We start from the raw sequence: 16076 nt of genomic DNA, 5'->3' as shown, positions 1-16076 counted from the left end.
GGATTCTGGGCTGGAAAAGGAGCAAATATTAGAGACCTATTCTGCACAGCTCCAAAAATCCTGAAACTTCACGGAAGCTATTTCCAGAATATATAAAAAATACTGAGCACAAGAAGTTCTAGAGGGGGGCCACACCCTGGCCACGAGGGTGGGGGGCGCGCCCTACCCCCTGGGTGTGCCCCCTGCCTTGTGGGCCCCCTGGTGGCCCTCCGATGCCCATCTTCTGCTATATGGAGTCTTTCATCGAGGAAAAAATCATAAGCAAGCTTTTGGGATGAGACTTCGCCGCCACGAGGCGGAACCAATCTAGGGCTCTGGCGGAGCTGTTCTGCCGGGGAAACTTCCCTCTGGGAGGGGGAAATCATCACCATCATCATCACCAACGATCTTCTCATTGGGAGGGGGTCAATCTCCATCAACATCTTCACCAGCACCATCTCATCTCAAACCCTAGTTCATCTCTTGTATCCAATCTTTGTATCCAAACCTCAGATTGGTACCTGTGGGTTGCTAGTAGTGTTGATTACTCCTTGTAGTTGATGCTAGTTGGTTTACTTGGTGGAAGATCAAATGTTCAGATCCATTATGCATATTAATACCCCTCTGATTATGAACATGAATATGCTTTGTGAGTAGTTACGTTTGTTCCTAAGGACATGGGATAAGTCTTGTTATAAGTAATCATGTGAATTGGTATTCGTTCGATATTTTGATGAGATGTATGTTGTCTATCCTCTAGTGGTGTTATGTGAACATCCACTACATGACACTTCATCATGATTTGGGCCTAGGGGAAGGCATTGGTGTAACGCCCCGAACACACCCGCCGGTGGTCGTTACTCCTGGCGGGATCTAGACTGGCCCCACAGATCAATACAAGTCTTTTCTGCGCACTTTGTCCTTACTCGTGCGCACCCGGGACATGGGAGAAGTCTTGCTATTAGTAGTCATGTGAATTTGGTATTCGTTCGATATTTTGATGAGATGTATGTTGTCATCCCTCTAGTGGTGTCATGTGAACGTCGACTACATGACACTTCACCATTGTTTGGGCCTAAAGGGAGGCATTGGGAAGTAATAAGTAGATGATGGGTTGCTAGAATGACAGAAGCTTAAACCCTAGTTTATGCGTTGCTTCGTAAGGGTCTGATTTGGATCTATATGTTTCATGCTATGGTTACGTTTACCTTAATACTTCTGTTGTAGTTGCGGATGCTTGCAATAGGGGTTAATCATAAGTGGGATGCTTGTCCAAGTAAGGACAGTACCCAAGCACCGGTCCACCCACATATCAAATTATCAAAGTACCGAACATGAATCATATGATCGTGATGAAAACTAGCTTGACGATAATTCCCATGTGTCCTCGGGAGCGCTTTATATCATATGAGAGTTTGTACAGGCTTGTCCTTTGCTATAAAAAGTATTGGTCCATCTTGCTGCACCTTATTTACTTTTATTACTTGTTACTCGTTACCAATTACCTTATCACAAAACTATCTGTTACCGATAATTTTAGTGCTTGCAGAGAATACCTTGCTGAAAATCGCTTATCATTTCCTTCTGCTCCTCGTTGGGTTCAACACTCTTACTTATCGAAAAGACTACGATATAAAGCGCCTTTGGTAGGTGGAACTTGGTAAGGAAATTTTTTATATAATGTGCTGAAATTTACTGTCACTTGTTTCTATGGAAAGTAATCCTTTGAGGGGCTTGTTCGGGGTATCTTCACCGCGACCGGTAGAGAAAATAGTTGCTCCTCAACCTACTCAACCTACTGAAAATGAAAATGTTTACTTTGAAATTCCTTCAGGTATGATAGAGAAACTGCTAGCTAATCCTTTTACAGGAGATGGAACATTGCATCCCGACTTACACTTAATCTATGTGGATGAAGTTTGTGGATTATTTAAGCTTGCAGGTATGCCCGATGATGTTATCAAGAAGAAGGTCTTCCCTTTGTCTTCGAAGGGAGATGCATTGACATGGTATAGGCAATGTGATGATATGGGATCATGAGACTAAAAACGGTTGAAATTGGAATTCCATCAGAAGTTTTATCCTATGCATCTTGTTCATCATGATCGTAATTATATATATAAGTTTTGGCCTCGCGAAGGAGAAAGCATCGCTCAAGCTTGGGGGAGGCTTAAGTCAATGTTATATTCATGCCCCAATCATGTGCTCTCAAGAGAAATGATTATTCAAAATTTTTATGCTCGGCTTTCTAACAACAATCGCTCCATGCTCGATACTTCTTGTACTAGTTCCTTTATGATGAAGACTATTGAATTCAAATGGAATTTATTGGAGATAATTAAACGCAACTCTGAAGATTGGGATCTCGACGAAGGTAAGGAGTCAGGTATAACACCTAAGTTTGATTGTGTTAAATCTTTTATGGATACCGATGTTTTCTGAAAATTTAGCACTAAATATGGACTTGACTCTGAGATAGTAGCTTCTTTCTGTGAATCTTTTTCTACTCATGTTGATCTCCCTAAGGAGAAGTGGTTTAAATATAATCTTCCCATTGAAACAAAAGTAGTTGCACCTATTAAAGTTGAAGAAAATACTATCACTTATAATGATCCTATTGTTCCTACTGCTTATGTTGAGAAACCACCTTCCCCTGTTAGAATAAAGGATCATGCTAAAGCATCAACTGTGGTTCGTAAAAGTAATATTAGAAATTATACACCTCCTGAGCAAGTTAAAGTTGAACCTAATATTGCTATTGTTAAAGATCTCCTAGCTGATAATATTGATGGGCATGTTATTTACTTCTGTGATGAGACTACTAGAATTGCTAAACCTGGTGCTAAAGATAAACATAGACCTGTGGTAGGCATGCCTGTTATTTCTGTTAAAATAGGAGATCATTGTTATCATGGCTTGTGTGATATGGGTGCTAGTGCTAGTGCAATACCTATTTCCTTATACAAAGAAATTATGCATGATATTGCACCAGCTGAGGTAGAAGGTATTGATGTTAACATTAAGCTTGCTAATAGAGATACTATTTCACCGATTGGGATTGTTAGAGACGTTGAAGTCTTGTGTGGGAAAGTTAAATATCCTACTGATTTTCTTGTTCTTGGTTCCCCTCAAGATAGCTTTTGTCCCATTATATTTGGTAGACCCTTCTTGAATACTGTTAATGCTAAGATAGACTGCAATAAGGATATTGTTTCTGTTGGTTTAGGAGATATGTCTCATGAGTTTAATTTTGCTAAATTTCGTAGATAACTCCATGATAAAGAATTGCCTAGTAAAGATGAAATTATTTGTCTTGCTTCTATTGCCGTGCCTCCTACTAATCCATTAGAACAATATTTGCTAGACCATGAAAATGATATGTTCATGAATGAAAGAAGGGAAATAGATGAAGTATTCTTTAAACAGTGACCTATTTGAAACACAACTTGCCCGTTGAAATCCTAGGGATCCTCCTCCACCCAAGGGTGATTCCATGTTTGAGCTTAAACCATTACCCGATACTCTTAAATATGCTTATCTTGATGAAAAGAAAATATATCCTGTTATTATTAGTGCTAACCTTTCAGAGAAGGAGGAAGAGAAATTATTGAAAACTCTGAAGAAGCACTGTGCTTCTATTGGATATACTCTTGATGATCTTAAGGGCATTAGTCCCACTCTATGTCAACACAAAATAAATTTGGAGGAAGACGCCAAACCAGTTATTGATCACCAACGATGGCTGAATACTAAGATGAAAGAAGTGGTAAGAAAGGAAATATTAAAGCTCCTTGAGGCAGGTATTATTTATCCCATTGCTCATAGTAAGTGGGTAAGTCCTGTCCATTTTGTCCCTAAGAAGGGAGGTATTACTGTTGTTCCTAATGATAAAGATGAATTGATTCCGCAAAGAATTATTACAGGTTATAGGATGGTAATTGATTTCCGCAAATTAAATAAGGCTACTAAAAAAGATCATTACCCCTTACCTTTTATTGATCAAATGCTAGAAAGATTATCCAAACATACACATTTTTGCTTTCTAGATGGTTACTCTGGCTTCTCTCAAATACCTGTGTCAGTTGATGATCAATCAAAGATCACTTTTACTTGCCCTTTCGGTACTTTTGCTTATAGACGTATGCCTTTTGGTTTATGTAATGCACCTGCTACCTTTCAAAGATGCATGATGGCTATATTTTCTGACTTTTGTGAAAAGATATGTGAGGTTTTCATGGACGATTTCTCCATTTATGGATCCTATTTTGATGATTGCTTAAGCAACCTTGATCGAGTTTTGCAGAGATGTGAAGAAACTAATCTTGTCTTGAATTGGGAGAAGTGCCACTTTATGGTTAATGAAGGTATTGTCTTGGGGCATAAAATTTCTGAAAGAGGTATTGAAATTGACAAAGCTAAAGTTGATGCTATTGAAAAGATGTCGTGTCCCAAGGACATTAAAGGTATAAGAAGCTTCCTCGGTCACGCCGGTTTTTATAGGAGGTTCATTAAGGACTTCTCAAAAATTTCTCGGCCTCTGACTAATCTATTACAAAAAGATATTCCTTTTTGTCTTTGATGATGATTGTGTAGAAGCATTTGAAATACTTAAGAAAGCATTGATTTCTGCACCTATTGTTCAGCCACCTGATTGGAATTTACCCTTTGAAATTATGTGTGATGCTAGCGATTATGTTGTAGGTGTTGTTCTAGGGCAAATAGTTGATAAGAAATTAAATGTTATTCAATATGCTAGTAAAACTCTAGACAATGCCCAGAGAAATTATGCTACTACTGAAAAGGAATTCTTAGCAGTTGTATTTGCTTGTGATAAGTTCAGACCTTATATTGTTGATTCTAAAGTAACTATTCACACTAATCATGCTACTATTAAATACCTTATGGAAAAGAAAGATGCGAAATCTAGACTTATTAGATGGGTTCTCTTGCTACAAGAATTTGATTTGCATATTATTGATAGAAAGGGAGTTGAGAACCCCATTGCAGACAACCTGTCTAGGTTAGAAAATGTTCTTGATGACCCACTACCTATTGATGATAGCTTTCCTGATGAACAATTAAATGTCATAAATGCTTCTCGAACTGCTCCATGGTATGCTAATTATATTGTTGCTAAATTTATACCACCTAGTTTCACATACCAGCAAAAGAAAAAGTTCTTCTATGATTTGAGACATTACTTTTGGGATGACCCACATCTTTATAAAGAAGGAGTAGATGGTATTATTATACGTTGTGTACCTGAGCATGAACAGGAACAAATCCTACGCAAGTGTCACTCCGAGGCTTATGGAGGACAGCATGCTGGAGATAGAACTGCACACAAGGTATTGCAATCCGGTTTTTATTGGCCTACTCTCTTCAAGGATGACTGTAAGTTTGTCTTGTCTTGTGATGAATGTCCAAGAATTGGTAATATTAGTAGACGTCAAGAAATGCCTATGAATTATTCACTTGTTATTGAACCATTTGATGTTTGGGGCTTTGATTATATGGGACCTTTTCCTTCCACTAACGGGTATACACATATTTCAGTTGCTATTGATTACGTTACTTAGTGGGTAGAAGCTATTCCAACTAGTAGTGCTGATCATAACACCTCTATTAAGATGCTTAAAGAAGTTATTTTTCCGAGGTTTGGAGTCCATAGATATTTAATGACTGATGGTGGTTCACATTTTATTCATGATGCTTTTCGTAAAATGCTTGCTAAGTATGACGTAAATCATAGAATTGCATCTCCTTATCACCCATAGTCTAGTGGTCAAGTAGAATTGAGTAACAGAGAGCTCAAATTAATTTTGTAAAAGACTGTTAATAGATCTTGAAAGAATTGGTCCAAGAAACTTGATGATGCATTATGGGCCTATAGAACTGCATATAAAAATCCTATGGGTATGTCTCCGTATAAAATGGTTTATGGTAAAGCATGTCACTTACCTCTTGAATTAGAACATAAGGCATATTGGGCCATTAAAGAGCTCAACTATGATTTCAAACTTGCTAGTGAGAAGAGGTTATTTGACATTAGCTCACTTGATGAATGGAGAACCCAGGCTTATGAAAATGCCAAGCTGTTTAAAGAAAAAGTTAAAAGATGGCATGATAAAAAGATACAAAAGCGCGAGTTCAATGTAGGTGATTATGTATTGCTATAAAACTCTCGTTTAAGATTTTTTGTAGGCAAACTTCTCTCTAAATGGGAAGGTCCTTACGTTATCGAGGAGGTCTATCGTTCCGGTGCCATAAAAATCAACAACTTCAAAGGCACAAATCCGAAGGTGGTGCACGGTCAAAGAATTAAACATTATATCTCATGTAATCCTATAAATGTTGAAACTAATATTATTGAAACCGTAACCCCGGAGGAATACATAAGGGACACTTTTCGGAACATTTCAGACTCCGAAAAGGAATAGGTACGTGGTACGGTAAGTAAACCGACTCCAAAACAGTTCTAATGGCAATATTTCTTTGTTTTGGAATATTTAGAAAAATAGAAAAATAAGAAGCAGACCGGAAAGTACACGAGGCTCCCACGAGGGTGGGAGGCGCGCCCTACCCCCCTGGGCGCGCCCCCTGCCTCGTGGGCACCTCGTGCACTCTGGACTCCGTTTTCTTGCACGATACTTCTTTTGGTCGGTAAAAATTCATTATATAATATCCCGAAGGTTTTGACCACCGTATCATGCAAATATCTCCTGTCTTTGTTTCGAGCTGTCCTGCTGCAGATTAGAGCAACATGTCTTCCCAGGATTCGGAAGGAGAAAGCTATGTGGCTGATTACCTTGCAGATCCTAAGGTTTATGGGGATGTGGAGCATTGTGGTTGGACTACAGAAGAAGAAGAGGACTATGAACCTAAGGGACAGGAGGAGACGAGCTCAAAAGAAGATGAAGTCCCACTACCTCAACCTGGGGACATGCATGTGGAGTTCAAAAAGTCAAGCCTCTCGGATAGAGTAAAGAAACCTAAGATCGAGTTTATCCCTTTCCGCCTCTTGCAGGAAAACAAGTAGGAATTATGTAAAAAAGATACTAAGCCTGGAGTAGGAGATCGATGACCTAAGGGACCAAAATTCTGTCCTCAAGCGCAAATTAAGGAAGAAGCCTACGCCATCAACAAAACCATCACCTTCTTCACCAACAAAGAAGAACTGAGTATCTGGTACGGGCACTCCCCTTGGCAACTGCCAAGCTTGGGGGAGTGCCCCGGTATCGTATCACCATCACTTTATATTTACCGTTTTTCTTAGTTCGATACTTTTAGTAATATCTTGATCTAGTAGAATAAAGTTTTATTATGATCTAGTTGTGAGTTTTGCTTTATGATCCCTCTATGTAATCGAGTCCGTGAGCTATATAATAAAGATTAGTGTTGAGTCAAGGGCTTGATTATTTTGCTATGATCTTGATGGAATTAAATAAAATAAAAGAGAAGAAATAAAAAGAAATAAAGAGATCATATGGATCTTATGGAGAGTAATGAGCTCACATATAAAAGAGTATGATGAATAAAAGCTGTTGGGAGTTGACAAACATAGTTTTGGTCATGATTGCAATGAATAGGAAGTAATAAAGAAAGAGAGGTTCACATATAAATATACTATCTTGGACATCTTTTATGATTGTGAGCACTCATTAAAGTATGACATGCTAAGATTTGACGTTGGACAAGGAAGAAAACATAATGGGTTATGCTTTCTTACATATGAGATAAATTATATTGTCATGGATCATTCAACATGTTGAGCTTGCCTTTCCCTCTCATGCTAGCCAATTTCCTTGCACCACGTAGAGATACTACTTGTGCTTCCAAATATCCCTAAACCAGTTTTGCCATGAGAGTCCACCATATCTACCTATGGATTGAGTAAGATCCTTCAAGTAAGTTGTCATCGGTGCAAGCAATAAAAATTGCTCTCTAAATATGTATGACTTATTAGTGCGGAGAAAATAAGCTTTATACGATCTTGTGATATGGAAGAAATAAAAGCGACGAACTACATAATAAAGGTCCATATCACAAGTGGCAATATAAAGTGACGTTCTTTTGCATTAAGATTTCGTGCATCCAACCATAAAAGCGCATGAAAACCTTTGCTTCCCTCTGCGAAGGGCCTATCTTTTACTTTTATATTCTACCTTACATAAGAGTCATGGTGATATTCACCTTTCCTTTTTACATTTTATCCTTTGGCAAGCACAATGTGTTGGAAAGATCCTGATATATATAGCTAATTGGATGTGAGTCTTCATGAACTATTATTGTTGACATTACCCTTGAGGTAAAACGTTGGGAGGCAAAACTATAAGCCCCTATCTTTCTCTGTGCCCGATTAAGACTTCATACCCATAAATATTGCGTGAGTGTTAGCAATTGTGAAAGACTAAAAGATGGTTGAGTATGTGGAATTGCAGAAAAGCTCTTATATTGACTCTTTTCTATGTTATGATAAATTGCAATCGCCTCAATGACTGAGATTAGAGTTTGTTGGTTCTCAATGAAGTTTATGATTCATACTTGAAATTGTGATTGAATTGTTACTTTAGCATAAGAGATCATATGACAATATATATATATGTTGTTGTTCTAAGAATGATCATGATGCCCTCATGTCCGTATTTTATTTTTATCGACACCTCTATCTCTAAACATGTGGACATATTTTTCGATTTCGGCTTTCGCTTGAGGACAAGCGAGGTCTAAGCTTGGGGGAGTTGATACGTCCATTTTGCATCATGCTTTTATATCGATATTTATTGCATTATGGGCTGTTATTACATATTATGTCACGATACTTATGCCTATTCTATCTTATTTTACAAGGTTTACATGAAGAGGTAGAATGCCAGCAACTGGGATTCTGGGCTGGAAAAGGAGCAAATATTAGAGACCGATTCTGCATACTTCCAAAAGTCCTGAAACTTCACAGAAGCTATTTCTAGAATATATAAAAAAAATACTGAGCGCAAGAAGTTCCAGAGGGGGGCCACACCCTGGCCATGAGGGTGGGGGCGCGCCCCCTGCCTCGTGGGCCCCCTGGTGGCCCTCCAATGCCCATCTTCTGCTATATGGAGTCTTTCATCGAGGAAAAAATCATAAGCAAGCTTTTGGGACGATACTCCGCCGCCATGAGGCGGAACCTTGACGGAACCAATCTAGGGCTTCGGCGGAGCTGTTCTGCTGGGGAAACTTCCCTCCGGGAGGGGGAAATCATCACCATCGTCATCACCAACGGTCCTCTCATCGGGAGGGGGTCAATCTCCATCAACATCTTCACCAACACCATCTCATATCAAACCCTAGTTCATCTCTTGTATCCAATCTTTGTATCCAAACCTCAGTGTTGATTACTCCTTGTAGTTGATGCTAGTTGGTTTACTTGGTGGAAGATCATATGTTCAGATCCATTATGCATATTAATACCCCTCTGATTATGAACATGAATATGCTTTGTGAGTAGTTACGTTTGTTCCTGAGGACATGGGAGAAGTCTTGCTATTAGTAGTCATGTGAATTTGGTATCCATTCGATGTTTTGATGAGATGTATGTTGTCATCCCTCTAGTGGTGTCATGTGAACATTGACTACATGACACTTCACCATTGTTTGGGCCTAGAGGGAGGCATTGGGAAGTAATAAGTAGATGATGGGTTGCTAGAGTGACAGAAGCTTAAACCCTAGTTTATGCGTTGCTTCGTAAGGGGCTGATTTGGATCTATATGTTTCATGCTATCGTTAGGTTTACCTTAATAATTCTGTTGTAGTTGCGGATGCTTGCAATAGGGGTTAATCATAAGTGGGATGCGTGTCCAAGTAAGGATAGTACCCAAGCACCGGTCCACCCACATATCAAATTATCAAAGTACCAAACGCGAATCATACGATCGTGATGAAAACTAGCTTGACGATAATTCCCATGTGTCCTCGGGAGCGCTTTACATCATATAAGAGTTTGTCCAGGCTTGTCCTTTGCTATAAAAAGGATTGGGCCATCTTGCTGCACCTTATTTACTTTTATTACTTGTTACTCGTTACCAATTACCTTATCACAAAACTATGTGTTACCGATAATTTCAGTGCTTGCAGAGAATACCTTGCTGAAAATTGCTTATCATTTCCTTCTGCTCCTCGTTGGGTTCGACACTCTTACTTATCGAAAGGACTACGATAGATCCCCTATACTTGTGGGTCATCAACCTGCGCCCTATCAGTCTGTGCAATGTTATATATAAGCTGGTATCCAAGGTGATTGCAAACCGCCTAAAAATAGTGCTTCCGGACATTATCTCTGATAACCAGAGTGCTTCCGTTCCTGGACGGTTGATCACCGACAATGTCCTTATTGCATATGAGCTTTCTCACTATCTGCTGAATAAAAAGAAGGTGAATGAAGGGGTGGCAGCAGTCAAGGCCGATATGAGCAAGGCGTATGATACAGTTGAATGGGACTTCCTAAGGGCAATGTTAAATAAGCTAGGCTTCCACACCAGATGGGTTGATTGAAGGCAATATGCCCTAGAGGCAATACTAATGTTATTATTTTATTTCCTTATATCATGATAAATGTTTATTATTCATGCTAGAATTGTATTATCCAGAAACATAATACTTGTGTGAATACATAGACAAACTAAACGTCACTGGTATGCCTCTACTTGACTAGCTCGTTAATCAAAGATGGTCATGTTTCCTAACCATAGACATGTGTTGTCATTTGATTAATGGGATCACATTATTAGGAGAATGATGTGATTGACATGACCCATTCCATTAGCTTAGCACCCAATCATTTAGTATGTTGCTATTGCTTTCTTCATGACTTATACATGTTCCTATAACTATGAGATTATGCAACGCCTGTTTGCCGGAGGAACACTTTGTGTGCTACCAAACGTCACAACGTAACTGGGTGATTATAAAGGAGCTCTACAGGTGTCTCCAAAGGTAAATGTTGGGTTAGTTGCGATATGATCTCTACTGATGGACTTTTGGAACCACTTGATTATGAATCACTTGGTACTTGCGAACCGTGCCTTATGGGTAAGATGACAAAAACACCGTTCTCCGGTACTATGGAGAGAGCAACAGATTTGTTGGAAATCATACATACAGATGTATGTGGTCCGATGAATGTTGAGGCTCGTGGTGGATATCGTTATTTTCTCACTTTCACAGATGACTTAAGCAGATATGGGTATATCTACTTAATGAAACATAAGTCTGAAACATTTGAAAAGTTCAAAGAATTTCAGAGTGAAGTTGAAAATCATCATAACAAGAAAATAAAATTCCTACGATCTGATCGTGGAGGAGAATATTTGAGTTACGAGTTTGGTGTACATTTGAAACAATGCGGAATAGTTTCGCAACTCACGCCACCCGGAACACCACAGCGTAATGGTGTGTTCGAACGTCGTAATCGTACTTTACTTGATATAGTGCGATCTATGATGTCTCTTACTGATTTACCGCTATCGTTTTGGGGTTATGCTCTAGAGACAGCCACATTCACATTAAATAGGGCACCATAAAAATCCGTTGAGACAACGCCTTATGAACTGTGGTTTGGCAAGAAACCAAAGTTGTCGTTTCTAAAAGTTTGGGGTTGTGATGCTTATGTGAAAAAGCTTCAACCTGATAAGCTCGAACCCAAATTGGAGAAATGTGTCTTCATAGGATATCCAAAGGAAGCTATTGGATACACCTTCTATCACAGATCCGAAGGCAAGACTTTTGTTGCTAAATTCAGAAACTTTCTAGAGAAGGAGTTTCTCTCGAAAGAAGTGAGTGGGAGGAAAGTAGAACTTGATGAGGTAACTGTACCTGGTCCCTTATTGGAAAGTAGTACATCACAGAAACCGGTTTCTGTGACACCTACACCAATTAGTGAAGAAGCTAATGATGATGATCATGAAACTTCAGAACAAGATACTACTGAACCTCGTAGATCAACCAGAGTAAGATCCGCACCAGAGTGGTACGGTAATCCTGTTCTGAAAGTCATGCTACTAGATCATGATGAACCTACGAACTATGGAGAAGCGATGGTGAGCCCAGATTCCGCAAAATGGCTTGAAGCCATGAAATCTGAGATGGGATCCATGTATGAGAACAAAGTGTGGACTTTGGTTGACTTGCCCAAAGATCGGCAAGCAATTGAGAATAAATGGATCTTCAAGAAGAAGACTGACGCTGACAGTAATGTTACTGTCTACAAAGCTCGACTTGTCACAAAAGGTTTTCGACAAGTTCAAGGGATTGACTACGATGAGACCTTCTCACCCGTAGCGATGCTTAAGTCTGTCCGAATCATGTTAGCAATTGCCGCATTTTATGATTATGAAATATGGCAGATGGATGTCAAAACTGCATTCTTGAATGGATTTCTGGAAGAAGAGTTGTATATGATGCAGCCAGAAGGTTTTGTCGATCCAAAAGGAGCTAACAAAGTGTGCAAGCTCCAGTGATCCATTTATGGACTGGTGCAAGCCTCTCGGAGTTGGAATAAATTATTTGATAGTGTGATCAAAGCATTTGGTTTTGTACAGACTTTTGGAGAAGCCTGTATTTACAAGAAAGTGAGTGGGAGCTCTGTAGCATTTCTGATATTATATGTAGATGACATATTACTAATCGGAAATGATATAGAATTTCTGGATAGCATAAAGGGATACTTGAATAAGAGTTTTTCAATGAAAGACCTCGGTGAAGCTGCTTACATATTGGGCATTAAGATCTACAGAGATAGATCAAGACGCTTAATTGGACTTTCACAAAGAACATACCTTGACAAAATTTTGAAGAAGTTCAAAATGGATCAAGCAAAGAAAGGATTCTTGGCTGTGTTACAAGGTGTGAAATTGAGTAAGACTCAATGCCCGACCAATGCAGAAGATAGAGAGAAAATGAAAGATGTTCCCTATGCTTCAGCCATAGGCTCTATCATGTATGCAATGCTATGTACCAGACCTGATGTGTGTCTTGCTATAAGTCTAGCAGGGAGGTACCAAAGTAATCCAAGAGTGGATCACTGGACAGTGGTCAAGAACATCCTGAAATACCTAAAAAGGACTAAGGATATGTTTCTCATATATGGAGGTGACAAAGAGCTCATCGTAAATGGTTATGTTGATGCAAGCTTTGACACTGATCCGGACGATTCTAAATCGCAAACCGGATACGTGTTTACATTAAATGGTGGAGCTGTCAATTGGTGCAGTTCTAAACAGAGCGTTGTGGCGGGATCTACATGTGAAGCAGAGTACATAGCTGCTTCGGAAGCAGCAAATAAATGAGTCTGGATGAAGGAGTTCATATCCGATCTAGGTGTCATACCTAGTGCGTCGGGTCCAATGAAAATCTTTTGTGACAATACTGGTGCAATTGCTTTGGCAAAGGAATCCAGATTTCACAAGAGAACCAAGCACATCAAGAGACGCTTCAACTCCATCCGGGATCAAGTCCAAGTGGGAGACATAGAGATTTGCAAGATACATACGGATCTGAATGTTGCAGACCCGTTGACTAAGCTTCTTGCACGAGCAAAACATGATCAGCACCAAAGCTCCATGGATGTTAGAATCATTACTGTGTAATCTAGATTATTGACTCTAGTGCAAGTGGGAGACTGAAGGAAATATGCCCTAGAGGCAATAATAATGTTATTATTTTATTTCATTATATCATGATAAATGTTTATTATTCATGCTAGAATTGTATTATCCGGAAACATAATACTTGTGTGAATACATAGACAAACTAAACGTCACTAGTATGCCTCTACTTGACTAGCTCATTAATCAAAGACGGTTATGTTTCCTAACCATAGACATGTGTTATCATTTGATTAATAGGATCACATTATTAGGAGAATGATGTGATTGACATGACCCATTCCATTAGCTTAGCACCCGATCGTTTAGTATGTTGCTATTGCTTTCTTCATGACTTATACATGTTCCTATAACTATGAGATTATGCAACTCCCGTTTGCCGGAGGAACACTTTGTGTGCTACCAAACGTCACAACGTAACTGGGTGATTATAAAGGAGCTCTACAGGTGTCTCCAAAGCTAAATGTTGGGTTGGCGTATTTCGAGATTAGGATTTGTCACTCCGATTGTCGGAGAGGTATCTCTGGGCCCTCTCGGTAATGCACATCACATAAGCATTGCAACTAATGAGTTAGTTGCGAGATGATGTATTACGAAACGAGTAAAGAGACTTGCCGGTAACGAGATTGAACTAGGTATTGAGATACCGACGATCGAATCTCGGGCAAGTAACATACCGATGACAAAGGGAACAACGTATGTTGTTATGCGGTCTGACCGATAAAGATCTTCGTAGAATATGTGGGAGCCAATATGAGCATCCAGGTTCCTCTATTGGTTATTATCGGAGACATGTCTCGGTCATGTCTACATTGTTCTCGAACCCGTAGGGTCCGCACGCTTAAGGTTTTGATGACAGTTATATTATGAGTTTATGAGTTTTGATGTACTGAAGTTAGTTCGGAGTCCCGGATGTGATCACGAACATGACGAGGAGTCTCGAAATGGTCGAGACATAAAGATTGATATATTGGACGGCTATATTCGGACACCGGAAGTGTTCCGGATGATTTCGTAGAAAACCGGAGTGCCGGAGGGTTACCGGAACCCCCCGGGAGAAGTAATGGGCCTCATGGGCCCTAGTGGAGAGAGAGAGGGGCGGCCAGGGTGGGCCGCGCGCCCCCTCCCCCTCTGGTCCGAATTGGACTAGGAGAGGGGGGCGGCACCCCCCTTTCCTTCTCCCTCTCCCCCTTCCTTTCCCCCTCCTAGTAGGAGTAGGAAAGAGGGGAGTCCTACTCCTACTAGGAGGAGGACTCCTCCTCCTTGGCGCGCCCTAGGGCCGGCCGGCCTCCTCCCCTTTCTCCTTTATATACGGGGGCTGGGGGCACCCCTAGATACACAAGTTGATCCACGTGATCGTTTTCTTAGCCGTGTGCGGTGCCCCCTTCCACCATACTCGATAATATTGTAGCGGTAATTAGGCGAAGCCCTGCGACTGTAGAACATCAAGATCATCACCACGCCGTCGTGCTGACGGAACTCTTCCCCGGCACTTTGCTGGATCGGAGTCCGGGGATCGTCATCGAGTTGAACGTGTGCCAAAACTCGGAGGTGCCGTAGTTTCGGTGCTTGATCGGTCGGGCCGTGAAGACGTACGACTACATCAACCGCGTTGTCATAACGCTTCTGCTGTCGGTCTACGAGGGTACGTAGATCACACTCTCCTATCTCGTTGCTATGCATCACCATGATCTTGCGTGTGCGTAGGAATTTTTTTGAAATTACTACGTTCCCCAACATTGATTTGGTGATGAATTGTGTCACTACTGTCCGCTACCAGATTAGAGTTAATGGAGTCCTCACAAAACAGTTCATACCATCACGGGGCCTTCGGCAGGGCGACCCGCTCTCTCCGTATCTTCTTGTCATCTATGCGGAAGGCCTCTCAGCCCTACTTCATGATGCAGAGCGTGCAGGGATATTATCGGGCCTCAAAATCTGCCATGGCGCGCCAGTGGTGTCACACCTTCTGTTTGTGAACGACTCGGTCCTTCTTCTGAAGGCCAAGGAGGTGGAAGCCCAGGAGCTCCGTCAGATTTTGGACCTGTATGGGCATGTTCGGGGCAATGCATCAATCTGGAGAAGTCGGCAATAATGTTTAGTCCAAACACGAGAGAGGAGATGAAGACTGTTGTCAAGGACACTCTCCAGATCCAGAGCGAGACTTGGAACGAGAAATACCTCGGGCTACCGGTACATGTCGGCAAATCAAGAAGAAAGGCCTTCGTCTTAGTGAAGAATGCCATTGCAGGACGTGTATACGGATGGAAGGAGAAGCTCATTGCTAAAGTAGGGAAAGAAACTTTGGTCACTACAGTAACCCAGGCCATGCCCACTTTCGCCATGTCCTTCTTCTATCTCACCAAGTCTTTTTGCGAGGAAATCAGTTCTCTAATTGGCAAATATTGGTGGAGCCAACAAGATAAAGAACACACTACCCAATGGATCAGTTGGAGG

The sequence above is a fragment of the Triticum urartu genome, chromosome 1 (assembly GCF_003073215.2).
Source record: "Triticum urartu cultivar G1812 chromosome 1, Tu2.1, whole genome shotgun sequence".
Taxonomy (NCBI): Eukaryota; Viridiplantae; Streptophyta; class Magnoliopsida; order Poales; family Poaceae; genus Triticum; species Triticum urartu.
The sequence above is the reverse complement of the archived record's forward strand: the minus strand, read 5'-3'. Positions refer to the sequence as shown.